Here is a 15,053-nt window from a genome sequence, read left to right on the forward strand (position 1 = left end):
CTAAACTTCTAATTGTTTTTGTTTATAGATCCCTTAACTCTGACTTCAGAGCATTTCTGCTCAAGCTACAGAGGGTTCTTGATTCACTTTGTAGGAAGTACCAGAAACTAGTTATATGTGGTGACGTCAATATAGATTTTGTATATGATGGTGCAAGAAAGAGGATGTTGGTAGATCTCTTAAATTCATATGATCTAATGCAGACTGCATTTTTTCCAACTATGGTGCAGGGGAACAGTAGCACAGCCACAGACAATATTTTTATTCATTCTTCATTACTAGATGGGCATTCTGTTAGTAAAAGGGTGAATGGCCTTTCAGACCATGATGCACAAATTTTAACACTAAAAGGCTTTTGTACTCAAACAAATGTCACATTTAATTACAAACTATGTAGGAAAGTTAATCTAATAGCAATAGAGAGATTTTTAAACTTTGTCAAGGAACAATAGTGGCAGGGTGTTTATAGTGCCAGTAACATAGATGATAAATATAATGCTTTCCTTAACACATTTCTCATGCTCTTTGAGTTGCTTTCCATTAGAATATTCTAAAAGGGGTACTAGCAATAATAGGCAACCCAGATGGCTGATAGTGAGATAAGGACATCATGCAGAACAAAGCGGGAATTATATCACAATGTTAGAAGTAGTCACAATGAAGCTACATTAGCCCATTACAAACAGTATTGTAAGGTGCTTAAAAATGTTATTAGGAAGGCAAAGAGTATGTGGCATGCAAATAGAATTGCTAATTCACAGGATAAAATTAAAACCTTATGGTCAGTTGTGAAGGAAGTGTCTGGTCAGCAGCACAAGGTCGACGATATAAAGTCAGTTTGCAGTAAAAATATTTCTGTTACTGATAAATCAGATATATGTACAGTATTTAACAAATGACGATATAAAGTCAGTTTGCAGTAAAAATATTTCTGTTACTGATAAATCAGATATATGTACAGTATTTAACAATCATTTTCTGAGCATTGCTGGTGAATTAAATAAAAATTTAGTTTCTACAGGAAATCATATAACTTTCTTGGCAAAGACCTCTCCGAGACTGATGTCTGAAATACTCCTCTGTGATACAGACAAAAGGGAGATTGAGTCAATAATTAAATCACTGAAGACTAAGTACTTTCATGGTTATGATGGAGTGTCTAGCAGAATATTAAAGTACTGTGCTGTACATGTTAGCCCTTTATTTAGCCATATTTGTAATTTTTCCTTTAGGACTGGTCAGTTTCCTGAGTGATCAAAGTACTCAGTAGTAAAGCCGCTGTATAAAAAGGGAGAAAGGGAGAATGTAGATAATTTTAGACCTATCTCTATGCCATCAGTGTTTGCAAAAGTTATTGAAAAGGCTGTGTATGTAAGGATAATTGATCATTTTATATCATACGATTTGCTATCAAATGTACAATTTGGCTTTAGAAGTCATTTAAGAACTGAGAATACTATATTCTCTTTTCTCTGTGAGGTACTGGATGGGCTAAACAAAAAGTTTCGAATGCTTGGCGTATTTTTTGATTTAACTAAGGCATTTGATTGTGTTGATCACAAAATATTGGTCCAGAAGTCGGAGCACTATGGAATACAGGGAGTAGCTCACAACTGGTTCACCTCTTACTTTAGTAACAAGCAGCAAAAGGTCATTATTCACAATGTTGATAAGGGCTGTGGTGTGGGATCTGAGTGGGGTACTGCCAAGTGGGGGGTGCCCCAGGGATCAGTGTTGGGGCCACTCCTGTTCCTTATTTATATAAATGATATGCCCTCTAGTATTATGGGTAACTCTAAAATATTTCTGTTTGCTGATGACACTAGCTTGGTAGTAAAGGATGTTGTGTGCAACATTGGCTTGGTTTCAAATAGTGCAGTACATGACCTCAGTTCATAGCTTGTAGAAAATAAACTGACGTTAAATCACAGTAAGACTCAGTTCTTACAAATTTCTAACACACAATTCAACAAAACCTGTCATTTTAATTTCACAGAATGGGCATATGATTAGTGAAACTAAACAGTTCAAACTTCTAGGTGTTCAGATAGATAGTAAGCCATCATGGAAAGCCCACATTCAGGATCTTGTTCAAAGACTTAATGCTGCCATTTTTACTATTCGAACAGTACCTGAAATGAGTGATCATTCGACATGAAAGTTAGTCTACTTTCCTTATTTTCATTCACTTCTATCGTATGGAATTATATTTTGGGGTAACTCTTCCTATTATAAGAGAATATTTTTGGCTCAGAAACGGGCGCTTCGGGCAATGAGTGGTGTAAGTTCACGAACCTCTTGTCGACCCCTATTCACAAGTCTTGGTATTTTGACATTGGCCTCTCAATATATATAGTCCTTACTGTCGTTTCTTGTTAACAATATTAGCTTATTTCCAAGAACAAGTGGCTTTCACTCAGTTAATACTCAGCAGAAAACAAATCTTCACTTGGATTAGACTTCTTAAGTTTTGTGCAGAAAGATGTGCAATATACTGCTGCATCCATTTTCAATAAGCTACCACTCGAATTCAAAAATCTTAGCTGTAATCCATGCACTTTCAAATCAAAACTGAAGAGTTTCCTACTGGGTCACTCCTATTCTGTCTAGGAGTCCTTGAGAGATTAAGCTGCTTTTTGTTGTATTGCTGATTGCGTTTACTTAAATGTATGGACTGACTTTTTCGGGTTCATAAACATTTATTCTTATGTGTTATTACTTTTATGTTGTAATTTCATGTACTGACACATTCCATGACCTTGGAGATTTGCTCCTCAATTTGGTCCTACATAACTTGATGTGTAAATAAATAAATAAAGAGAAACCACTGTCAAAAATTATTGACATTCATCAGTTGTAATATCACTTAACACATTCTGACCTCAAAAATAATGAAGTATTTTGAACAGAATGACCTACTCCATGCCAAATGTCATGAATTCCAAAAACATTGGTCATGCAAACCAAACTTATTATTTTCTCACAAGACATCCTGAAAGCCATGGCTTGAGGTAGTTACATAAATGCTATATTTTTTCACTTCTGGAAAGCATTTATCTCAGTGCTGCACCTATGAATAATGTATGATTATTATCAAACGTAATATCATATTAGGTATCAAGTGACCTTAGTAACTGGATTGAGGATTTCTTGTTAGGGAGAAACAGCATCTTACCTTGAATAGAGAGTCATTGATAGATGTGGATGTAACCTCACATGTCCTCCATGGGAGTTTGCTGTAATTGTTGCTGTTCATAAATAAGGCATATTAGTGACATTATGGACAATATTAAGAGGATGCATTATCTATAATGAAATACTGTCTGAAAAAAGCTGCATAAATATTCAGTAACATTTTAACTGGATTTCAAATTGGCGCAAAGATTGGCAGTTTGTTCAGAAAAGTAAAATTGTGCATCTAATAAAATAAAGAGATGTAATATCCTTAACTACAATATCTATGAATCATAATTGGATCAGTCAAAACATACATATAACTGAGTTTATTAATTGATAGGGACATGAAATGGAATGATCACATAAGCTCAGTAGTAGTTAGAGTAGATGGCAGTTTTTAGTTAATTGGTAGGTCACTAAGAAAATGCTGTCCGTCTAAAAAGAGACTACTTACAAAATGCATGAATGATCCATCCTAGAATATTGCTCATGTATGTGGGACCCATACAGGACTAACAGAGGATATTGAATGTATGCAAGGAAGGGCTGTGTGAGTGGTCACACGTTTGTTTGACCCATGGAAAAGTGTAACAGAGATGCTGAAAAATGCTGAACTGGTAGGCTATTGATGAAATGAAATGATCATATGGCATTGTTGGCTGGGGGGCCCCATTCGGGGTAGTTCGGCCGCCATATTGAAAGTCCTTTATAGGTGACACCATATCGGTGACTTGCGAGTCAATGATGAGGAAAATGATGATGAAGGACACACAACACCCAGTTCCCTGCCGAGAATCAAACCCAGGCCCCCTGCGTGGTAGGCGGTAAAGCTACTGCTACTCTACGAAGGCGGACTAGGCTATTGATGACAGATGCAAACTATCCTGTGAAAGCCCACTTAGAAAGTTTCAAGAACCAGTAGGTAATTGAGGAATATACTACAACCCTCCATTTATCACTCCTGTATGGACCACAAAGAAAAGCTTAGACTAATTAAACTGTGTGAAGAGGCAGTTATGAAACAAATCTTCCTGCACTCCATATGTCAATGAAACAATAAGATGCCCTAATTCGTACAAAAGGGAGTACCCTCTACCATGTTCTTCACAGTGGTTTGCAGAGTGTAGCTGCAACATAGAATAGTGTGCACAACACATTCATTGTTTTAATACTGTATGCTTGGCAGGAAGTAAAGTATATCAGTTGCATATCAATCACGTTCAGAATCTGAGGCAATCAGAAAGGTATACTGCAAGTAACTATTATAGGTCCTGTGTTGTTTCTATTATATGTAAATGATCTTCCACTTGCATTGTCAGAAGACGCTAAGTTTGTACTTGGTGCAGAGCAAGCAGGGTCTGTCACCTTCTGAAAAGGCGTCTATTGAAATATTTGCAAATATCAATGAATAGTTCAAGTCAAAAGGCTTACAGTAAAATTTTAACAAGGCTCACAGAATACAATTCAGTGTCTCTCATTGAACTTCACAAAGTATGCAAATAATGTGTTAAGCTTTTGAGCATAACCATCCCAATTGTAGAAGCCACACAGCATAATTAATGAAGTGCCTTGATTTGGTCATATCTGCAGTATGCATGATTATGCTGTAGGTGATTTAGAAACAATGAAAATAGTTGATTCTGCATATTTCCATTCACTAATGAGTTACGGAATCATTTTTTGGGAGAAATTCAACTTACAGGAATGGTATTTTCAGAATACAGAAAAGTGTTGTCTGAATTATATATGGTGTTAGTTCTAGAACATCTTGCACAGACCTCTTCTAAAAACTTGGTATTTTGACAACTACTCAACAGTACACATACAACTTTTTGTCAAGAAACAAAGTAAACATTGTTTAGCTAGCGTGATTGCCTCCTTGTATCTTTGTTTATTATAAAGCAGCCTATACATTTTATTCAATAACCCACTTCCTCTCCTGAACACCTGTTCAAAAACATATCACACAAACACAACAATCAACTTAGTAAGTTGTGTTGTTGTTGTGGTCTTCAGTCCTGAGACTGGTTTGATGGAGCTCTCCATGCTACTCTATCCTGTGCAAGCTTCTTCATCTCCCAGTACCTACTGCAGCCTACATCCTTTTGAATCTGCTTAGTGTATTAATCTCTTGGTCTCCCTCTACGATTTTTACCCTCCACGCTGCCCTCCAATACTAAATTGGTGATCCCTTTATGCCTCAGAACATGTCCTACCAACCGATCCCTTCTTCTAGTCAAGTTGTGCCACAAGCCCCTCTTCTCCCCAATTCTATTCAATACCTCCTCATTAGTTATGTGATCTACCTATCTAATCTTCAGTATTCTTCTGTAGCACCACATTTTGAAAGCTTCTATTCTCTTCTTGTCTAAACTATTTATCGTCCTCGTTTCACTTCCATACATGGCTACACTCCATAAAAATACTTTCAGAAACGATTCCCTTACACTTAAGTGTATACTCGATGTTAACAAATTTCTCTCCTTCAGAAACGCTTTCCTTGCAATTGCCAGTCTACATTTTATATCCTCTCTACTTCGACCATCATTAGTTATTTTGCTCCCCAAATAGCAAAACTCCTTTACTACTTTAAGTGTCTCTTTTCCTAATCTAATTCCCTCAGCATCACTCGACTTAATTCGACTACATTCCATTATCCTTGTTTTGCTTTTGTTGATGTTCATCTTATATCCTCCTTTCAAGACACTGTCCATTCGGTAATTTTCACACCTGTCGACACCTCCTTTCTTTGGGATTGGAATTATTATATTCTTCTTGAAGTCTGAAGGTATTTCGCCTGTCTCATACATCTCGTTCACCAGATGGTAGTTTTGTCATGACTGGATCTCCCAAGGCTGTCAGTAGTTCTAATGGAATGTTGTCTACTCCAGGGGCCTTGTTTCAACTCAGGTCTTTTCAGTGCTCTGTCAAGCTCTTCACGCAGTATCATATCTCCCACTTCATCTTCATCTACATCCTCTTCCATTTCCATAATATTGTCCTCAAGTACATCGCCCTTGTATAGACCCTCTATATACTCCTTCCAACTTTCTGCTTTCCCTTCTTTGCTTAGAACTGGGTTTCCATCAAAGCTCTTGATATTCATGCAAGTGGTTCTCCTTTGTCCAAAGGTCTCTTTAATTTTCCTGTAGGCAGTATCTATCTTACCCCTAGTGAGATAAGACTCTACATCCTTAAATTTGTCCTCTAGCCATCCCTGCTTAGCCATTTTGCACTTCCTGTCAATATCATTTTTGAGATGTTTGTATTCCTTTTTGCCTGCTTCATTTACTGCATTTTTATATTTTCTCCTTTCATCAGTTAAATTCAATATTTCTTCTGTTACCCAAGGGTTTCTACCAGCCCTCATCTTTTTACCTACTTGTTCCTCTGCTGCCTTCACTATTTCATCCCTCAAAGCTACCCATCCTTCTTCCACTACTGTATTTCTTTCCCCCATTCCTGTCAATTGTTCCCTTACGCTCTCCCTGAAACAATGTACAATCTCTGGTTCTTTCAGTTTATCCAGGTCCCATCTCCTTAAATTCCCACCTTTTTGCAATTTCTTCAGTTTTAATCTACAGTTCATAACCAATAGATTGTGGCCAGAGTCCACATCTGCCCCTGGAAATGTCTTACAATTTAAAACTGGGTTCCTAAATCTCTGTCTTACCATTATATAATCTATCTGATACCTTTTAGTATCTCCAGGGTTCTTCCATGTATACAACCTTCTTTCATGATTCTTGAACCAAGTGTTAGCTATGATTAAGTTATGCTCTGCGCAAAATTCTACCAGGCGGCTTCCTCTTTCATTTCTTAGCCCCAATCCATATTCACCTACTATGTTTCCTTCTCTCCCTTTTCCTACTCTCGAATTCGAGTCACCCATGACTATTAAATTTTCGTCTCCCTTCACTACCTGAATAATTTCTTTTATCTCATCATACATTTCATCAATTTCTTCATCATCTGCAGAGCTAGTTGGCATATAAAGTTGTGCTACTGTAGTAGGCATGCGCTTCATGTCTATCTTGGCCACAATAATGCATTCACTATGCTGTTTGTAGTAGCTTACCCCACTACCCCTATTTTATTTTGTAATTATAACCCTGTATTCACCTGACCAAATGTCTTGTTCCTCCTGCCACCAAATTTCACTAATTCCCACTATATCTAACTAGAACCTGTCCATTTCCATTTTTAAATTTTCTAACCTACCTGCCCAATTAAGGGATCTGACATTCCACGCTCCGATCTGTAGAATGCCAGTTTTCTTTCTCCTGATAACTTAGTAAGTACTGTTAACAAAAACATGGATATTTAATACTATTTTGTAGTATTGTAATCCACCATGGGCATGAATAGGGCTAGAACATTCAAAGGTGTCCAAATTTGTGATCAAGGACAATGATACATTGGCTCACAAATTGGATGAAATAATCCATCACTGCTTACAGTACTGCCTGCTAATGTGAATTACAAGCAATCATGAAACATTCCTGCATTTTGTTTGAAGTTGTTGAAATACAGTGACAGACAAAATATTTTATGCATCCTCAAAGAAAAAAGGTCCTGTGAGTTAAGCCAAATGATTGAGGAGGCAAATTCACTGTTACTCCAAGGCCATTACATCTCACAGTATAACTTTGGTCCAGAACATGACATGCTAGGAAGGCATTACGTGCTGGATATCATTGTATTGGCAGCAAATAACCATTCTGGTTCTCAGCAGCACTTCATCCAATGGGCAAGGAAGCATTCATGTGAATAAGTGACATATATCCTGCCATTTAAATTACCATTGATGAAATAAGGGTCAATAATTGTAGTACCAAGCACCCTACAACAGACAATAACTTTCTATTGATGCTTACGTTCCACCTGTCTAAGCCATCATGGGCTTTCACTGGATTAATAATGCATGCACTTTCTTTTTACCTTTGTTTGAGAAGCAACACTCATCAGTAAAAAGAACATCAGAGAAGGAGGTTTGGTTGGTAAGGATTTGCTGCTGTGCCCATTAACAGAACTGTTCATGATTCTGGAAAATGAGCAATTCTTGGTGTGAGTGTACATGATAAGGATGGAACTGGTAGCATAGTAATACTAATCTCCTGCTCAAGCTACTGTGTACTCATATGTGGATTCATTGCGATATAAGTAATAATAGTAACTGCGGCAAATTTCTCTGTGTAATTTGTAAGATGACTGCAATGCCTTGGATTGAAATGTCCAATCACAACAATACAAAAAAAAAAGTTTGTTGGAAACATGTGTTCTTGTCAGGATATCAGTCTCTGCTTAGTCCCTATCCTGAGTAGCATTGTGCCTACTGTCAACCATAATTAGAGGAAAGTAATGCCGGTGCAATTTTTAACCAAGCAATGTCATTACTGTATAGACCATATCATTGAAAAAGTAATGGAGAACTGTACTACATGTACTTGTATTGTAAATAAGAAAACATTATTGCAATTACTTTTCTGCTAACTTGCATTTTCCATAGAAGAGTAATTGTTCTATGTTATCTTCAAAGGTGCACACTGTACTCACACTAACCTTCAACTGAAGATGGTTGACTGAATGACCAGCGTGCATTATCTTTGTGTTCCCATTTGTTTACTAACAACACCTCCATTACATTATGTCAGTTACCTCATGTTTATGTGACTGGCACAAAATGATATGTTTTTGAATAAGTCTTGAGGAGTGGAAGTGGTATATGGAATACAAAATATAGGGTGTTATTTAAGAAAGAAGTACTGCACTTCATGTCTTTGTGATGAACAAAGTTACAAAAAGGCAGTCATGCTAGTTTATGTCCCTCTGATAACTACATCTGCTTGATACATTTTTTTTTAATTTTACTTCTGGACAGAGTGTTATATTAGATGTTCATAACAAATGAGACACCTTGTATATTAATTAACAATGGAACAGAGGCAAATTTGATACCCTACAATAATAAATAGGAGTCATCTGGTCTCTAAGAAGATTTACATTAAAATTCACAACATGGTTAAAATACTGCTATAACTACCAGATTTGTATGTGTGGTACTTCATAGTTTGCACATAAAGTCTGTGTTCAATTCCGCCACCAGACGCCACCTAGCCTGCCAATACAATAGCAGATGTGTGCACAGCCTGCCAACTGGATTTCTGCCTATACAACAGTACAGTGCCTGCAAATTTGTCGGACTGTAACTCACGCAACTGCACTGAAGATGGATATTTATAGCTGACATAGTTAGTAAGAATAATAAAAAGGCAGTACGATTGAAACTAATTGCTGTGTTCTTATCCTTCCTTTTAGTCACTGTGCACACCGGTTTCCTATGGAATCAAAGTTGATTAACTTAATAGAAAACCTCAGATCACTTGTACATAAGTTCCCTAATGATGCTGTAATCACTGGTAGAGACTTTAATCACCTAACAATCAATTGGGATAACTATAGTTTTTTTAGTAGTGTGCATGACAAGACATATCATGAAAAATTACTAAACACATACTCTATAAATTATCTAGAAGCGATAGTTCAGAACCCCACTCATGATGGAAATATATTAGATCTAACGGCAACATACAGACCTGATCTCCTTGAGGAAGTCCACATCAGGACTGATATCAGTGACCATGAGGCAGTTACAGCAACAGTGAATACCAAGACACAAAGGGCAACTAAAACAAGCAAAAAGATTTATATGTTCAGCAAACTAGACAAAGGAACAACAGTATGGTACTACAATGAGGAAACTGAAACTTTTAGCACAAGACAGGAATATGTAGAGGAACTATGGCTCAAGTTTAAAATTACAGTTAACCATGCTCTAGATAAATATGTACCCAATAGTGGCAGTCAAGAGAGAAACTCGTGGAGCCTTCAGTGACTACTGTAGTAGTATATTGTCAAATTACCTTTCATTAAATCCAAAGAAATTCTGGTCATATGTAATGGCTGTTACTGGCACCAAAGTTAGTGTCCAGTCACTCATGGACAAGACTGGAACTGAAGCTGAGAGTAGCAAAGCAAAAGCAGAAATGCTTAACTCGGTTTTCAAATGTTCCTTTACAACGGAGGTATTACCCAACTAAATTCTTATGCCACTGAAAAGGTGAGTGAAGTAGATATTAGTGTCAGTGGTATTGAGAAACAGCTGAAATATTAAAACTGATAAAGCCCCAGGGGGAATCCCTATCAGGTTCCACACCCAATTTGCAGCTGAATTAGGTCCTCTGTTAACTGTAATCTATTGTAGATCCCTCAAACAAAAAAGCTGCACACAGTAGTTAGAAAGCACAGGACACACCTCTCTACAAGAAGGACGGTAGAAGTGATACAAAAACCACCATCCAATAATCTAGCCATTCATTTATTGTAGAACCTTAGCACACATTCTGAGCTCAAATATAATGAGGTATCTTGAACAGAAATACCCCCTCCTTGTCAACCAGCACGGATTTCGAATACAGAGATCAGGTAAAACACATTACATTCTGAAAGCCATGGATCGAGGCAGTCAGATAGACTCCATATCACACCTACGCTTATTATCAAAAGTATGAACATACACGGAATCTAACAAAGTGTGTGACTGGATTAGGCATTTCTTGTTAGCAAGGATGCAGCATGTTATCTAGGATGGAGAGTTGTATGGAAATGTAGAATTAATTTTGGGTGTACCCCAGGGTAGCTTGTTGGGTCCCTTGCTGTTAATGTTGAATAGTAATTGTAGTGCCACCATAAGACATCACTCATGCACTAGCTGTCAAAAACCTGTCAACATGAACATCAGTATCTGCAGACTCCCAGGGGTGGTGCCAGTGTAACAGTGTACACAAATAAGATGCTCCACCTCCCATTTCTGGGAAGACTGCACAACACCAGTGCCCTCTCTGGCACTGGCATAGACACCAAAGACAGCGATCAGAGAGCAGTTTGTGAGTGCAGATTGTCACCTCAGTTCAACAGCTAAGCCCCAAGGGGCATATGCTGTCAACATTATAGTTAGTTAGGTCTGTGAGAAACAGCACAGCTAGAAAGGTAGTTTACCATTGAGTTGACAAAAGACTTTATTCAGAGATCGGAAATGCTTGTTAATGTTCTGCATGACTGCTTCTCCAAAGATAAGTAAATGTGTTTGATTATTCAATTACAGCACTGTCTATTGATATTCTGTAGTGTACTGACCTAACCTGGTCTGTCTCCTGCTTAGCAGTCTACAAATTACTGTTCTCATCACCAGAGACAAAACAGTAAGTTGGCAATGAGGTCTCTCGCTACAGATTCTGTGAAATAATTGAAAAATTTACCTGTTGCTTTTACATGGCAGTACCCACACCTGGATATGTATGTGGACTTTTTTGTTGCAGATAATGGAGCTGGTATTCATTTGCATTTGTGTTTCTTTTGTTTTGTTGGTACTAATATTGCGTGTTTAACATGGCTGCTCCAAATTTGCCACATACTGCCACAGCACTTTCGGAGCCAATTTTACACTGCTTATACAGTTTCAGGCATAGCATATGTCTTCACTTTTGAACCCCGTGAATCAACTGCTATCAGTGATAGTTTCTGCTCAACAAATATCACTGCCTCTGCCTCATCAGTAGCCTACACCACCCAAGCAGTACTCAACACCACCATTCTGTGAATTTGATGAGGCTTGTGAAGATTGGCAAGGCGACACCGTACGTTCTTGTCGCATGCCCTACATTTAACCAAATGCGAAGTGTGAGTCCAAATAGGTGCCACGGCTTGCACTGAAACTTCAGATTGCTGATCACATCCTCTGCCGACCACTCCTGCCACCCATCACGCCGGTAGACTGTGCATCTACGACAGGATCAGTACGTTCCATTTCCTTGTAGAGAAATCTATGACAGGATCAGTATGTTCCATTTCCTTGTAGAGAAATCTACAACAGGATCAGTATGTTCCATTTCCTTGTAGAGATGGGCAATGACGCTAGCGGCATTCTCAAGTCAAGCACTCTGCCTGCACTCTTGCAAACTTCTATGCAGTTCCGGGCAGCCAACAACTCTGCAATTTGCGTCCATGGCTTGGCCGAACATCATCTGCATGTCTCATCCACCTTACACTGCAGCTGAACATTATGAATTTGAGATGTCAACTGCCCCATTGTCGGCACGGATTTCCTATGCAACTCCAGGTTCTCACCGGACCTTGAAGCAGGAGGCCTCCTGCACCACGCTACGCTACCGGTGGGGGCCTTCATTACCACTCCACTGCCCACTGCCCACTGTGACACCCTGTCTGCCCTCACTGCAGAGCTCACTGCCACCCTGGCCCAACTAACAAGTCAGCGCCATGAGGCCACCAACCTTTGGGCCGAGTACACACACCTACAACAGCTGATCGCCACCACATCAGCTGACCTGACATGCACACTCAAGGTAGCAGATGACACGGGCACATCGCAGGGACATGATAATACCAATAGTGCCGTGGCTCAGACACCACAGACACCCTAACTGCAATGCCTATGCCGGCCATGGTGGCCGAGCGGTTCTAGGCGCTACAGTCTGGAACCGCGCGACCGCTGCGGTCGCAGGTTCGAATCCTGCCTCGGGCATGGATGAGTGTGATGTCCTTAGGTTAGTTAGGTTTAAGTAGTTCTAAGTTCTAGGGGACTGATGACCTTAGAAGTTAAGTCCCATAGCGCTCAGAGCCATTTGAACAATTTTTTCCAATGCCTACTCCTCCAGGTCAGTGACACTCCAATATCTACTGTCGCGAGTGTTCCTACATCTGCCCCCACTGTTGGTGCTCAGGGGATCCCATTGGTGATAGGTGCAATTGCTAATGGTACTTATCGCCAATTGAACACCACGGAAGGCCCATCAGCACGCCATAAGGCTCGATGCCTTAATGACACAAAATTGCAACATCCAAAAACTGTCGTACAAGAACTGCTAGACTTTGGTATTGTCCACCTGTCCAACAGTAACTGATCCTCACCAATCCACTTAGTTCCTTAGCAGGATGGTTCATTTCATTTTTTGGAAACTACCAACAACTGGATGTCCAGACACTCTTAGATAACTACCTGATACTGCACAGACAGGAATTCACCCAACAGCTCCACAGAGTGCGAGTTTTCAGTGTGATAAACTGTCAGAAAGCACACCACCAGATCCCAATGCAGAAGGACAATATACCCAAGACTGCAATAATCACCCCTTTCGGACTTTATCAGTATTGCTACAAACCATATGGCCTAAAAAACGCTGCACAGACCTGGCAACATTATATTGATTCCATACTATTCTCACTCCCGTACTGTTACGCATATCTAGATGGTATTCTTATTTTGTCAACTACCTCCAAGGACCATGAACAACATCTGTCAAGAGTCCTTAATATACTCTCCAAGAATGGAGTTGTGATCAGTGATGACAAATCGCAAGTGTGAGCTGCTAGTGTGACATTCCTAGGCTGTACTGTCTCTGCGGAAGGAATCTGCCCCACGTCGAAACGAGTCACCTTTATCCATGACCTTCCTCTGCCTGAGACTTACTGTGATCTATACCATTTTCCAGGCATGATAAACTTTTTTCTACAACACATCCCACATGCTGGATCCTGGAAGCACCATTCACTGATGCACTTGTGAGAAAGAACACTTCCAGACTTTGCAAGGTTCTGTGCTGTAACGACATGTGACACGCATTCGATGCATTAAAAACTGCACTCAAGAACATGGTCACTCTTGTGCCCCCAGTCTCCAGTGCTCCAATGTCGATCACGGCAGACGTGAGTGATACAGCCATCAGAGCTGTGTTCCTTCAGCAGGTCGAGGGTTCCGTGCAACAACTTTGTTTCTTCTCACAAAACAAGTCCGCCTCCCAGCATAAATGGTCCACTTTTGACTGAGAATGTTTTGCCATTTGTGAAGCAGTTTGACAGTTCTGCAAGGACTTCAAGGGTAGGTCAGTGACTATGTATACCGACCACAAGCTGCTGGCCGATGCAGTACGTAACCCAACAGCCGACTTCCCTCCCTGAAGCTTCCAACACATGAACCTAATATGTCACTTCAACACCAATGCCTGTTACATCATGGATGTGGACAACAATGTCATCAACTACATTTCATGAGTTGGTACAATCTCTTTCTCTTGCGACTTTGATGAACTAGCAGCCCAGCAACAGACAGATGATGACATACAGCACTTACTACACTGTGAGTCAGCCTCACTCTCAATTGAGCCCTGCTGAATTCCAAGTTCTTCCGTGCAGGTCCTCTGTGACATTTCCACAGACACAGCCCATCCTCTGTTTCTGGTGGTCTTGTGCTGTAAGATATTTGCTGCTATCCATGACCTTGCGCATCCAAGTATTTGGGCCACCATGTGCCTGATAACAGAGCATTTCATATAGACAGGAGTTATGGCAGACTGCAAAAATTAGTCTCATGCATGCATACTCTGCCAATGCTCAAAGATTGAATGCCACACTTACACACCATTGAGCTCGTTCAACATTCCCAAAGGCAGGTCCCGTCAAGTACATCTCGTTGTGGTTGACCTGCTCCTCCTTCAGAGGCTTTTTGATACATCCTATCATTCACCATGTTAGTCATGGGTCAAGGCCATTCTGGTCACAGATATAGCAGCCAACTCTGTCACATGGGCCTTTATCGCCTCCTGGATCACACAGTTCAGCTGCCTTTCTTTGGTCACAATGGACCAGGGATGACAATTTGAGGCTTTTTTTTCCGAGCTGTGTGGCTTGTGTGGTACAAACTATGCACAACAGCCTGCCACCCACAGAGCAATGGGTTGCTTGAGCACTGGCATCACACTTTAAAAGCTGCACTGATCTGCCATGACACGTCTTGGGCAGAG

Source organism: Schistocerca nitens, chromosome 2 (assembly GCF_023898315.1).
Source record: "Schistocerca nitens isolate TAMUIC-IGC-003100 chromosome 2, iqSchNite1.1, whole genome shotgun sequence".
Taxonomy (NCBI): Eukaryota; Metazoa; Arthropoda; class Insecta; order Orthoptera; family Acrididae; genus Schistocerca; species Schistocerca nitens.